Below are 15485 nucleotides of genomic sequence, written 5' to 3' on the forward strand. Positions count from 1 at the left end.
CCTACCGTGCCCTGCAGATGGCCTGGCGTGGTCACTCCCCAAGTGGTATTGCGGTATAGGAGGTATTGATCTCATGACTAGCTATTTAGTGCTCTTGTTGCTTTGCCTCTGAGCCACTCCTCAGTTTTAAATTCTGCTGCTTTCCAGCCAAGCCTAGTTCTGTAGGAAGTACTGAGGGCTTTTCTCTGGATCTTTCCTTGCAATCAGTACCTGTCACTCCTGGATCAGCTGAGGCAGGTTACCTAATCAGCTGGGTATAAAACACTGCCTCCCTCTGAGGGCTTTGTCAGTTCATTGTCTTTCTCATGTTTGCCAAGTGTTCCTGTGCTCCTGTCTTCTGTTGCAGTGCTGCAGTATGAGTAGACTGACCCCGGCTTCAGACCCTGGCTTTGTTTATCTTTGTTCCGACTTCTGGAATCCCTGACTGTGACTTTACCTTAACGATCCCTTGGCTATTCCTATCAAGCCCCCATGCACAGATTCACAGCCCAGGTTATCTCTTTGTTACCATGGGCTGTGTGTATTTGAAAGGGTGAGCGTACATCTCTGCGCCATGGACTCCAACCTAGATAAGCCCTCACATAATGAACTGACCAACATGGAGTCTGCAGAGATGTACAGGATGCTCACCTCCCTTGCTCTGCACGTCTCCAGCCTGGGCCAGACCCTTGCTGAGTTGCAGCAAGAAGTCCGCTTGTCTAAAGGCACGGTACACCTAACCTTGGAACCTGCATGTCCAGAACCGTTTGTTGTGATGCCTGAGAATGAATCGTGCTTCATTCTTGAACTTTAGGAATGGTTTGCGAGCTGTTGTTTGCTCTTAAGCCTAGGGCCTATAGCTCTGACTTTATAAAGTTTAACGCATCCATCAATCTTCTCACTGGGTTAATCAAGATAGGGGCTTTTCAGCTATTACAGGAGAAGAGTCCAGTCTTGGACAGCTGGGAAGCTTTCATGTTTGCTCTGGACTCTTATATTACAGTTTCTAAGAAAACCAGTGTTCCCAAGTCTGCCCCTAGTTCACATGGCCTACGGGTACCCAGGGACAGGAATACCCTGTACGGATACGACTCCAAGCCATCCCAGTCTGTGCCAAGTTCTGAAGCCCTAATCCCTCAAAGCCTAGACGCTCCTGAGGTTTTACCCACTCCTACCCTGGATGATGTGGAACCCATGGAGATCGGGTCCATCCGGTCCAAGCTGTCTAAAAGAGAGAGAGCGGAAGAGAGGCTGTGGACTCTGTTTCTGTTGTGGAGTAAGAGGGCACCTTATCTCCCTCTGCCCAACTCGTCCACCTTGGCCAAAGTTTCAGCAAGTGGGTACTACTAGGATCCTTCCTGTCACCCCTTTGCCTTGAATCTTTGCCTGCTATCCAGCTTGAAGTTCCTGTGCGTGTGTCCCCGCTTGAAGTTTCTGTGCTGGTGTCCCTGGTTGAAATTCCTTTGCCTGCTGTCCAGTCTGATGTTCTGGTACCTGCTGCCCGGTCTGATGTCCCTGTGCCCGTGTTCCAGATTGAAGTTCCTGTGCTGGGTCCCCGCTTGAATTTCCTGTGCTGGGTCCCCGCTTGAATTTCCTGTGCCGGGGTCCCCGCTTGAATTTCCTGTGCCGGTGTCCCTGCTTGAAGTTCCTGTGCCGGTGTCCCCGCTTGAAGTTCCTGTGCCGGTGTCCCTGCTTCAAGTTGAAGTTCCTGTGCTTGTGTCCCCGCTACCTCCTGACTGTATGTATGCCTTGAATGGCACCATAGTCCATAAGCAGGACCTGAAGGTTTTGAAAGAGCCTTGCGAGCGACGAAAGTCTCCCTAGCTGGAACTTCTAAAACAAAGAAAGCCCAAAGGAAATAAGGCTGTTTCATGTTCTGAGGGCATTCCTAAGAGGAGGGAACTGTCACGGTCCCTACCGTGCCCTGAAGACGGCCAGGCATGGTCATGCCCCAAGTGGCTCTAGGAGGTATTGGAGTCATGACTACCTGTTTAGTGTTCCTGTTGCTTTGCCTCTGAGCCACTCCTCAGTTCTTAATTCTGCCTGCTTTTCAACCAAGCCTAGTTCTGTATTAAATACTGAGGGCTTTTCTCTGGATCTTTCCTTGCAATCAGTACCTGTCACTCCTGGATCAGCTGAGGCAGGTTACCTAATCAGCTGGGTATAACATACTGCCTCACTCTGAGGGCTTTAGCGGTTCATTGTCTTTCTAGTGTTTGCCAAGTGTTTCTGTGCTCTTGTCTTCTGTTGCAGTGTTCCAGAGTCCAAGACTGACCCTGGCTTCAGACCCTGGCTTTGTTTATCATTATCCCAACTTCTGGAATCCCTGACTGTGGCTTTACCTTGACTATCCCTTGGCTATTCCTGTCAAGCCCCCATGCAAAGATTCACAGCCCAGATAGCTTATCTCTTTGTTACCGTGGGCTGTGTGTATTTGCAAGGGTGAGCGTACATCTTTGCGCCATGGACTCCAACCTAGGTAAGCTCTTACAGTTCCGCTTTAAATTTCTAATAAATTCTGTGAGTTAAACCACATGGACCTTGGGTGGTAACCTCTGTATTACTATGGGCCAGAAAATACCCTACTTTTCTGATTAGACCAACACCAGGATATTACACCCTCCAAATAATTTTCTGTAATGTAGAATTCCTCTGCTCATGACTTTCTCTCTACCTTTATGATTACAACACCAACAGGACATAACACCCTCCAACATGGCCCTCTATAAAATAGAAAGTACTCACCAGTAGAACATTGTAGCCATCAACTTGATTCACCATAGGGTAGAAAATACTCCCCTCCCAATCTTCTCTCAACATTTGTGACTAGAGCTCACTTCTAAGCATTTCACCAGATCTGGGACATTTTTCCAAAACCTTCTGATTTTGAACAAAATTTGGGGAAAATATAAATTCTCAAATAAGGCTAATCCCTGTGCTATTTCCAACAGGCAATCAGAAGTGGGCATATAATAGCATCTAATTATAGCCACATGCCCATTTTTCTCAGCTGGTACAGGAATAATTTACTGCAGATTGTGCAATACAGCACCAACATACCCTGAAAACTTAATTCAACTCATCAATACAGGCTTTGTGTGCCCAAGTGGCTCAAACTGGGCCTTGGCACTGTTTACTATCACCCTCTTACTTCCTGACACTTTACATCCTGTGGGAAAAGTTGACCTTTGTCTGCACTGAGTGTTCCTTTTGTCTAATGACGCTACAGCCAACCCCCTTCGCAGCCTCTCCACTTCTTGTCTGTCTGTGCCCAGCGTCAACGCCGTGAGTCATGCTGATAACATGCCCACTTTGATCCCACTTGCAGTTGGTGTGTTAGGTGACGTCCTGTAATTATCCCCTCTCCTGTCACTCTTTTCTCTAACCCCCCCTTCCAGTGCCAGCCAAGCATGGCAAAAATTCTTCATCTCATTGTTCTCATGCCCACGTTGAGGCTACAGTGATCTGATACTGTGTCCTTTCAGGGAAAACTGAGCATGAAAGACCACTATTAAGTGCTTGATGATTGGCTGTCTCTTTGAATTTGCGGTCATCCCACAAAAGACGATGACTTAAAGCCTAAAAATAGGAGATGCTAATCTGTTATCACAGCTCCCTCTTCCGTGTCCCGCTTACAAGCTTGTAAAGGTGTGACACATGTGACCCCCTGTGACACTCGGCATTGCTGCCATGACATATTGTGCAAACGCCGTGTGCCTGTTTTTAGCAAGTGCTGCATAGTATGTAGAGCAATTTGCAAAGCCGTCCAATCATCCTTGCTATGTGTGGCTGATGCTTCTCCCTATCCCAGCCTCACAGTTGTTTTCTCTAGTAATTAAAATGTTGGTCTTCAAGCTGTCATCACTTTTGTAGCGCCAGGCCAAGCATTGAGACCGTTCTACATTCAGGGCTGTCTCATCTTTGTCTTGATGTACCGCAATGCACAAAGCTGTCTGCACCTTGCGCTGTCATCTGTAGCCAACCGTGTTTCCGCAGTGTCATGTCTCGCTCTGTCGCCCCTCTGCATCTTTTCATTGTCCCCACTTACACGGTTGTCTCCTGTCTCCCCTTTTAAGTCTGAAGTCATCCTGATTTCTCCATGAAGTTATGCTTTTACAGTAATGGCAGCAGGCATCGTCATTGAAATTTTAGAAATTGATCGTCAGCCTACTTAGGCACAGTGAAGGTTGCTGTCCTTGGGGCTAGGCCCTTGTTCTGTCTGTCAGATCGCTGGCATGCAATTACATCGTTAAAGCCTAACTCCAGCCAAAGTTTTTTTTTTTATAATTTTGGATAGAGTAGGAAAGGTTCAAATTTCCGTTTTTTATTTCTGGAGCATTTGTGACTGAGGAGCTGGATTTGACTCATCCATGACTCATGGTTGAAGAAGGTTAGTCAAACTCATATGAGGCATAATGACTTTGGGAGGCTGCTGTTACCACAAACAGGGTACTCCTTGTCTCAAGGTCCCATAGTTTGGAATACATGTGTAAAGTGTTCAATGAGAGCACCAGGCCAAAGAACTAAGAGTCCAACATTTGTTAATATTGGTGTTCTTTTAAAACAAGACAATATAAAACAGCCAACTGGTTCAAGAAGTTCAAAGATATCTCCCTTTATCAGAACTTGAAAATTGTATGTAAATGGGAGGACTTAAAAATGGCACAGTCACCATAGATAATTATTTGGAATATAAAAAGTGGAAAGGGCCCATGAGCAAAATGCACTCTTTTTTTAGGTTCTTTTTTCTGTCTAAAGCCTGGTACAGACTACTATTTTTTTTTCAGCTCGCTATACAAAAAAACTGACGGCTCAGGAGGAGCTGCTGTACTAACAATCCAATGTTACTACAGCAATCTCCCCTGCTGATCTATAGTGTTCTGACAGTGGAGATGCCCACATCCCCCCAACAGGACACTCTAGTCGGGAGCCGATTGGCAGACCTTTTTTGGTCATGCCCCAAATGGTCAGCTTCTGTCGAACTGGCTGCTGTACACACCGGCCGATGCTACCTGACATTTGGCTTGTGTGTACTAGGCTTAAGACTCCATTGGGTAGCTTTCCCCTTCCTGTACCTGTGAAACCTGTACAAGAAATAAGAAGATGGTTGTCACCAAAACTGGAAAGCACAGACAGCAATAGTAAGAATATCAGAAGGACTAAACCCCTTATTCTACTCTCTCCACTCTACAATGTCCGTGTCCCTGCAAAAAAATTCACATAATTTCCTGTCCTTTCCAAAAAAAACAAAATAAATGAAAAAAAAAATGGAATTCGCTGCATTTTTACAGTTTGTTTTGCTTACTCCCAAAGCAAGGTAAAAAATACCCTGTGCTGGCAGCACTTTGAAGAGTCAAACTGCTGCTCTCACACACGCAGGTCTCCAATGGTCCAACACACCCTCGGCTCACTGCTTCAATCAATCATTGCATAGGGAGCTAGAGCAACATTGATTGGAACAGTGTGCAGGAGTGTGTTGACCTGGGGGACACCCATGCCACTGCTTATGTATGAGAGCAGGGGTCCGACTTCCCAGTGTGCTGCCAGCACATGGAATTGTAACCTTTGTTGCATTGTTTAGCAAGTAGCCCTATAATAACATATTTACAACATGATGCAACATGACTGCATTACAGTAGTGAATGCATTCAATTGGGCTTTAAAAAGTATCTAAAGCCAAAACTTTTTTCAGTTTTGTATGGAGTGAGGGAGAGTTAAACCCCGTTAGGTCCTAATTGGTGACTGTGTCCAGACTGGAGAGTTTCATCTTTTCAATTTTTCCTTTTGACTATTGTTAAAGTGATAGGAAATTTATGTTTACAAGTTGTGGTGCATTTAAAGTGTGTCTCTGGTCCACCTCCCAACTATATAGGACCCCTCCCTGACCCCCCAGGGCACAAGGCTTCTGACAGGTGTTAGGCACCCTCAGGTCCACCTAGTCAAAAGGCCTTGTGGACCCCTCTCAGTCATAGCAGACCACCAAATACTAGGTGAGGAGCTCTACCAAAGAGGGACCCCCAACCCAATGCAGGGGAGGAAAGAACCTGATGACCACGCTTCGTTCCTCCCACTAAGACTTCAGAGTCGGTCCAAGGACCCACATCCTTCACCCTAAGTGAAAAAGGCAACATAACCATAAGTACACATGTGGAGGAAATAAATAAGTGCCAGTGCAGTTCCATTAGCTAAGCGTTTTGGCCTGGTAACAAAAATTGCCCCAGTCTCAGCCAAAAGGCTAAGCCCATGAGGCGTAGTGCAGAAAAAAGCAAGGGTGTCTTGAGCTAGAGCTCATTTTCACATTGAGGTCTCAAACCCACAGTGATAATAAGAGCACTCCCAGTGCGTCACTCCTGGGGGGCACTTGACACCACAAGCTGTCTGCCTTCCCAGCCCATGAATACACCAGGTAGCACTGTTCAAATGAAGAGGCACTTGGCTGCTTGAAACCCTCCACGCCAGGGAAGTACTCCTGACCTATACCTTACGTGGTGCATGTTTTATTCAGTTTCCTTGCCATTGGGAAGGTCCAATAAGAACTCCCATCAAACCAGCAGAAGCAATATATAACAACCCTCCTATCTGAAAGGACCAGACGAACCTTGGAGCGCACCTACTGGACACTGATAAGAACAGATACTACACTTGATCTTAGCCAAAAGGCCACAGGAACAGAGGAAAAATCTTCCAATGAGGAAAACTGTTCTGGTGACAACTGTTTAGGAGAGGATTTTCCCTCACTTTACAAGGACAGGAAGTAAATAGAAATCTCCCTAATGGGATGAAGACAAAAAAAAGGCAGGAGTCCTAACCATTTCCTATCCTATCCATAGCCATATACTTAAAAAAATTTGGCTTTTGTTAATACTTTAAAGCTAAACTGAGCTGAATAAAGATGCAAACGACACAATCTCTGTATTTATTATTACATCAGTCATTTTAAATATAAGCAGTGCAATTACCTGAATATGGCCTGGTATCAACCTTTTGCAATACCTATACAGCAGCGCTCAGACTGGGAGCAGAAAAATCAGCACAAAGATCCAAGTAGTTGTGCCTATGCAAAAAGCATGATGATAGGAGAAAGTAGAGCGACAAAGATATGATCTCACCTGTCTGATGCTTCTCCTTTTCACTGATCAGTCACAGGCTTGGAGCAAAAAAAACCTGTGTTACTGAACTGCAGGAGTAAAAAATCAGGTCTCCTGCACTGCCAGACAGAGCTTTGCTGTGTGGCAGATCTGTGTAAATCTCAGGACTGGGTGGACAGTAATACATGTTCTTTGCAGGTAAAACAGCTTAATTTTACCTAGTACAGACGATAAGAATATTGGACCAGACAAATGATCATCGTTTTTTTAGCATGCTAGTCACATATTGAAAACCAAAAGGTTATTGAAGTTACGAAAATTCTTGTATGACAGAATACCACTTGGGAAGTGATGTAATGTATTGTAATATATTCTTTCATTTCCAAGCATTAGGGATGGGCCGAACAACCCCCCCCCCCCCCCATTTCGGTTCGTGCCAGAGCACCTCGAACAGGCAAAATGTTCTAGCGAACATGCAAACCCTATTAGCCCTTGTACACACGGTCGGACATTCCGACAACCAAATCCGTCGGATATTGTCCGTCGGATTTTGTCCCAAACTGTTGCATACACACAGTCGGACAAAGTTGTCAGAAAATCCGATCGTACTTAACGTGATTACGTTATTTTGTTAGGACGGGACTACGTTCAGGCTAGTAGCCAATAGCTTTGGTCTAGGAATTTGATCTGAGCATGTGATCTGATTGGAATTCTCTACACATGATCGGAGGGGCAGCACAGTGGTGTAGTGGTTAGCACTCTCACCTAGCAGTAAGAAGGGTTGTTGGTTCAAATTCCAACCACGACACTACCTGCCTGGAGTTTGCATGTTCTCCCTGTGCCTGCGTGGGTTTCCTCCGGGTACTCCGGTTTCCTCCCACACTCCAAAGACATGCAGGTAGGTTAATTGGCTTCTGTCCAAAAATTGGCCCTAATATATGAATGGGAACCTGGATTGTGGGCTCCTTGAGGGTAGGGACCGATGTGAGCGTGCAATGAACAGGGATAGGGACAATTGTGGGCATTCACTCAGGTTGAACTGGATGGACTGGTGTCTTTATTCAACCTTACTAACTATGAAACTATGAAACTATGAAACTATGGACAAAGTCCGATCGGATCATGTTGTCGGAAAATTTTATAGCCCAGCTGGAAAACTTGGTCCGTCAGATACTCAGATGGAAACAGTCCGATGGAGCCCACACACTGTCGGATTATCCGACAACACTGTCCTATCGGACATTGTCCATCGGAATGGCTTAAAGTATATGGGACACGAACATGAAAAATGAAAAGTCCTAATTTTATAGGCTTGAATGCAAGTTATTGCCATAAAAAGTGTATGGGGACCCGGGTATTGCCCTAGGGGACATGTATCAATGCAAAAAAGTTTTAAAAACAACAGCTTTTTCAGGAGCAGTGATTTTAATAATGCTTAACGTGAAACAATAAAAATGAAATATTTCTTTAAATATTGTCTCTGGGGGGTCCCCTTAGTCTGCCTGTAAAGTGGTGCATATGTTACATATAGTTACATAGTAGGTGAGGTTGAAAAAAGACACAAGTCGATCAAGTCCAACCTATGTGTGTGATTTTTTGTTAGTATTACATTGTATATCCCTGTATGTTGTGGTCATTCAGGTGCTTATCTAATAGTTTTTTTAAATTATCGATGCTCCCCGCTGAAACCACCGCCTGTGGGTATATGTGCGATATGTAGAACATGCCGCAGCAATAATGACATTTCTAAAGGAAAAAATGTAATTTAAACTTGTTCACGTCTGTAATGTATTGCTGGCTCATGGCAATAGAGATAAAAAATCAAGGAAAAAAATGGCGTGGGGTCTCTCCCCAGTCCATTCGGGTTTGGTATGGATTTTAAGGGGAAGTCCACTCCAAAATGTAAAAAATATAATTGGAGTGGGGTCCCCCCCCAAAATCCACATCAGACCCTTATCCAAGGAAGCAGTGTGCAGGTCAGGATGGGGGAGATGAGAAATTGCCCCCACCCCATCTGAACCATACCAGACCACATGCCCTCAACAACCCCAAAGCAACTTGTCCCCATGATTAACAAGGGGGCCCCCAGATCCCGCCCCCCCCCCCTATATGAATGGGTATTGGGTACATTATATCCCTACCCATTCACCAAAAAAAGTGACACTTTTTTGGTGAATGGGTAGGGGTACAATGTACCCAATACCCGTTCACATGGGGGGGGCGGGATCTGGGGGTCTCCTTGTTAAATGGCGCTTCCAGATTCTGATAAGTCCCCCATCCGCACACCCCGACAGCCATCGGCCAGGGTTGTTGGGAAGAGGCCCTTGTCCCCATCAACATGGAACAAAGTGCTTTGGGGGGGCAAAACAAAGCACCCTCCTCATGCTGAGGGCAAGTGGCCTGGTATGGTTTAGAAGAGGGGGGGGGGGGTGCTTGCTTGTCCCCTCCCTTTCCTGTCCTGCCAGGCTGTTTGCTTAGAAAAGGGTTTGCCATTTTTTTTATTTTGCCGTGAAGTTCCCCTTAAAATCTATGCCAGACCCGAAGGGCATGTTATGGATTTTGGGGGGGGACCCCACGCCGTTTTTTTTTCTTAATTTTGTCATAGGGTTCCCCTTAACCACTTCAATACACTGTATCATGTACTCTGCATTGCACTATATACCCTGCACTGTATTATATACTACACTGACTGCACTATATATTCTCCACTGTATTATATTTTCTACACTGTAGGGCTGCAACTAACAATTATTTTCATAATCGATTAGTTGGCCGATTATTGTTTCGACTAATCGATGAATCGGATAATAACCTTAAAAAAAAGTGTGGTGTATAATTTAGTTAATATGTAAAGTTAAAAAAAAGGAAATTTATTCATAAATATCTCTATGCAGTGGTAAATTTAAATAACCAACTATATGGTTAGGGAGTAAAATCTCTAATCCACTCTGAGAATAACAGACAAAAGAGATATACTGTATATACTATTAGAGGTTGAATCTGGTAAATATCATCAGACTCAGAGATCACATTTTTTATTTAAAGAAAAATAAATAAATTAAAGTCTGTTTTTCAGACAGAACTATAAAATAATATGTATGACAGACTTCCTTGTCATAGGCAGGTGATAAACGCTACCTGCGCTTGCTGTCACTTATGCCAGCCATACAAAAATAATGTCTTTCTTCAAAAAAAATAAGTAATTTTAAAGCGGAGGTCCACCCTAAAGTGGAGCTTCCGCTCATTGGAACCCACCCCCCCCCCCCCTCCGACGCCACAATTGGCACCTTTCAGGGGGGTGCAGATACCTGTACAGTACAGGTATCTGCACCCCCTTTCCTGCATAGATATCTGCAGAAGGTACGCCCCTTTCCGCAGAATCTACGCCCCTTTCCGAAAGTCCCCCGCTGTCTGCTGGGAAACACACGGATCCCAGAGACAGCGGGGACCATCCTTATTGCGCAGCGCGACTCGCGCATGCACAGTAGGGAACCGGGAAATGAAGCCGCAAGGCTCCACTTCCTGATTCCCATACCCAAGATGGTGGCGGCAGCACCCGAGAGACGATCGAGAGATCGGCTTCGGGTGCCGACATCGGGGGCGCGCTGGGCGGGTAAGTGTCATTATTTTAAAAGTCAGCAGCTGCAGTATTTGTAGCTGCTGGCTTTTAAAAAAAAACAAAAAACGGCGGACTCCCGCTTTAAGAACGTTCATTCAATTTTCTAATCGTTAGTGGGGTCAAATCGATATTTGAATTTTCCCATCACTGTGGGTGAAAACTAAAGAGCAGAATAGAAAACGTCTTCAAAGGAATTTTCATACAGTGTACAGTATAATACAGAGTGCCCCTATAGCAAGGTAAAAACTGAGCTTTATGTGTGCTGCACTGTATTTCCTGATATGTAAACAAATGCATTCAGTATGCAGGCCAACTAATCGGCTGACTGATTAATCGATTATGAAAATAGTTGACAACTATTTTCATAATCAATCAGTTGTTGATTAATCGATTAGTTGTTTCGGCCCTACTACACTGACTGCTCTATATACTCTACACTGTATAATATATACTACACAGACTGCACTGTATACTCAGAACTGTAATATATATACTACACGGACTGCATTATATACTCTGATAGCTATCTCGCAAAACGAGACCCAGTGGATTTATAAATTACAGTCATTGTCGCCTAAAGGGTTAAATGTGGACCTAGACATTAACTGTTTTATTAGTAATTTTTAATTTTTATCTTTTATTTTACTATGTGCATTTTTAATTAAAATTTTTAATTTATATCTGTTTTTCACTAATTGATATGTGTTTTCTGCTATATAGATATGACCATTCTGGTATTATTTTATTGATGATTATGTTAATATGTATTATTTTGGATGACAGTATGGATTAGGGTTTATTTAGCTATTCATTGATATAGTAAGGAATTATATTAATGCAGTACCCACCAACAGACCCTAGATGGCGTTTGGCCACTTTCTGTTTATACGGGAAGTAGGGACAGTAATGTTTGCATTGAAATAAACCACATTCCTGGAACTGAGGACCATTTCCGGTCTCGGCATATATGTCACTTCCGGTTCCATCTGAAACTGAAAGTAATTTTGTTAATATTTCATATATATATATATATATATATATATATATATATATATATATATATATTACATTGTGGTCTATTTATTTATTTATTCAGTCACAGATTCAGTCCCTGGATGGTGGTTTTTGCCTATTTTCTGTCCATAGGAAATGAGGCTAGTAATGTTTTCATCTTGCAATGAGGATATCATCTTTAGAGCCGATGACCACTTCCGGTCTCGGCATATGCGTCACTTCCGGTTCTGGCAAAAACAGGAAGTGGTCTTTGTTTACATCCTTTATGAGTATAATATTAACTTTATAGCCGATGACCACTTCCGGTCTCAGCATAGACGTTCCGGCGGAAACCGGGAAGTGAACTGTAGTTCGTACTGTGCCATCAGTGGGAGTAGTGGGAGTAATAGGGTGTAGTGGGAAGCACTTAAAATATATAAGCCCTTGTACACACGGTTGGACATTCCGACGGAAAATGTCCGATCGGACCGTGTTGTCGGATAATCCGACCGTGTGTGGGCTTCATCTGACTTTTTCTGTTGGAATGTCAGACCAACAAAGTTTGAGAGCTGGATATAAAAATTTTCCGACAACATGATCCGATCGGACTTTGTCTGATCGTTTGTAGAGAATTCCGATCGGACAAAGTGCCACGCATGCTCAGATCAAATTCCTAAACCAAAACCTAAACCAAAGCTATTGGCTATTAGCCTGAACATAGTCCCGTTGTAACTAAATAACGTCATCACGTTACGAACGATCGGATTTTCCGACAACTTTGTCCGACCGTGTATGCCTTTTTCAGATAAAATCCGTCGGACAAAACCTGACGGATTTTGTTGTCGGAATGTCCAACCATGTGTACAAGGGCTAAGACAGCCAATCACAGACTCTACAAGCTTCTGATGATGCTCAGTGGGAGGGGCGAAAGGTGTCAAGCTAGAAAGGATCTGTGAAGGCTGTTTGGATGCCAAGGCGGCAATATTCGCATGTTTTTCATTTCATTGATGTAATTGTAATGCTTCTTAATCTTTTTCAATAAACCTCGCAGTATTACACTATATGTCCCTTTCCTCCATTTTGCCCTAACTTTGTTTGAATGGTTGCTAACTGTGGAAAGTGTGGAGGACCTCTAACTCAGTGGAGGAGGATAGGAGAACCCAGTCCATGCAAATAGGACACACCAGCCCACCCAGTGGACAGTAATCATCACTACTTACAGGCTCTTTTTTCTGTTTTATCTGGTGAGTGGGGACCCAGGAGGGGAGCACAGACAGTCACAGAGGCACTGAATTCTGTTTACCACGCACATCAGATTTGATGAACTTTATATATTTGCACTATATCGGCACATGAAGTCACTAGCAAAGCATGTTATGTGTCATCATATTTCCTAACATTTTGATGACCTTTGATGTTTTTACAATTTTTTAATTTCTTAATGTTTGTAAATACTGTATGCACTTCATTGTTTGCACATACTGTATGCACTGTATTTGCACTTGAATAGCACTTTAGTTGATTTCAGCAGTATATGATACTATATATGTATTATAGGAGCAGCACAGTTTTAAATTTCTTTTTTCAGGTGCATAGAGGGGCCCGCACACACGGGACAACAACCTTAAACTTTTTTTTTGTGAATATTACTGCTCAGGACCCTGTATTGCTGTGGTTATTTTGTGAAGCAGTAGGTAAGCCTCTGGTACGGTAAATGTAGCTGGACATTTTAATGCTTACACAACCTATCACACTACTATAATCTTTTTATATGGACTACAAACTTGAAGGATTTATATATAAATAGTTGTGGAACGAATCATTTGAGTTTCCATTATTTCTTATGGGGAAATTTGCTTTAAAATACAAGTGCTTTGGATTACAGGCATGTTTCTGGAACAAATTATGCTCACAATCCAAGGTTTTACTGTATATTATTTAGTCTGTAGGAAAGTTATGCAGTCCACAAAGTATGTTATATATCTATATCTGTAAATTGATCAGTCCTGATGTAATGACTGCCTATCCCATTTCTTAAAGTGGAATTTCAGTAATTTTTTCACTTTTCCATCTATTAAATCTTCTGCCCTTGTTGTTTTAAGTTTGGATAGTAAAACATTTTTTTTCTGCTAGTAAATATCTAATACAGCCCACTTCCTGTTTCTTGTCTGGTCATTAGGCTAGGCTTATGACATCATTATGACATCATGCACAGCTCTCTCTCTCTCTCATAAGAGTTTGCCAGGAAGAGAGGGGGTGAGTCATAAGAGGGCAAATGAAAGCTGCAGGGCTGCAGAGCTGGAGGTGTGCTCTAGGTAAATCCAGGAAGTGAAAAGTCAGCAGCTTCAGCTGCCCACAGATAAAATGGGTGCAGCGAGACTTAGTGGGGGGAGATTTCTGCAGCAAATTTGGCAAGTACAGAATCACAGTATATATAAAATAATATGCAAAATGGTTGGAGGGAAGCTTCGAAATGGCAAAGATGTTTTTATTACAAATTATGTGAGCAGACTGCAGTTCCTATTTAAAGGGGTGTTCCAGCGGGGATTTATTATTTTTTTTAAAGTCAGCAGCTAAAAAAAAAGTAGCTGTTGACTTTTAATAAGGACACTTACCTTTCCAGGGCGCCCACGATGTCGGCGGCCCGAGGCTGACCGGTCCCTTGGCTCTCGGGGTCCAGCACCGCTATCATCACTAAGGGAAAAAGGAATTAGAGCCTTGCGGCTTCACTGCCCGTTTCCTACTGCGCATGCGCGAGTCGCACAGCGCTTTGTGAATGGGACGCGCTGTGTTAGGAAACACATAGTTCCCAGAACACAGCACACCCCATTACCCAGAAGACAACGTGAGGAGGAGAGAAGACCGAAGACCACCGCAGAGTAGGAAGAGGCAGATTAGGAAGACTGCCTAGAAACAGGGATTTCTGGTAAGTTAAAGAAAAAAAAAATTCTAATTTTTATTTTATTTTTTAAGAATATTAATGTTTTAATTTTTTTAGGGTGGCCCTCGACTTTAAGGTCCAAAAATACCAGGACAGTACAAATATTCCCAAAATGACCCATTTTTGCAAAGCAGATAGTCCAAGGTATTTAGTAAGAGGCATGGCGAGTTTTTTTAATTTGTAATTTTTTTGTCTAAATATAGGAAATAACAAATAAAAACATTTTTTTTTTTTTTTTTTTACTTTTATTTCCATACTTGCACCAGTGCAGTACAACATCATCATATAACTGGTGTGGTGGTGATCAGGGACACCGACTGGTGACAGCATGAATGGAAGCCATCCATTGTGCACAATTGTCATGTGATCTGCTATGATTGGTTATAGTGATCACATGGTATCGGCAGAAGCCCGGTACAATGATCTGTAATCGGCTGTGTCATATGACGTCCACCCAGATCTAGAGCGACCACCATTTTTCTCTAGGCCAGACAGGAACTGGTTAAATACTGCTGGTGTATATGAGTTTACATTTACAGTATCCCCCTATTATCTCCTAGTACAGCAGCACTCAGACTGGAGGAGGCAATAGCAGTACTGTGAGCCAGACTCTGTAACAGTGCAATCAGGTTAGGGATGAAGGCAATTGACCTTACCCGGTCACTGCCTCATTTAAAGTCCCAACGTTCTCTTTTTCTTCTGTAACAGTACACCATGCTGACAGTCTAACTCCTGGAGCTTGCTTAGAGGAGAAGATATAGTGATGACCTAATCAATTTACTGCTAAAACTTTGTTGTGTAATCCTAGGCTCAGATATTGAGCTGGCCATACTGTCTGGCAGAGCAGCCTGGATCACAGCACTGG

At 43.3% G+C, this 15485-nt stretch overlaps 1 pseudogene; it reads right to left on the reverse strand.

The window, feature by feature from the left end:
- Positions 1-6498: 6498 nt before the first annotated feature.
- LOC143964683 (U2 spliceosomal RNA) lies at positions 6499-6653 on the reverse strand (annotated as a pseudogene).
- Positions 6654-15485: the final 8832 nt, after the last annotated feature.

This window comes from Lithobates pipiens, unplaced genomic scaffold (assembly GCF_037356315.1).
Source record: "Lithobates pipiens isolate NorthernLeopardFrog02 unplaced genomic scaffold, aLitPip1_a1.2 Scaffold_8, whole genome shotgun sequence".
Lineage (NCBI taxonomy): Eukaryota > Metazoa > Chordata > Amphibia > Anura > Ranidae > Lithobates > Lithobates pipiens.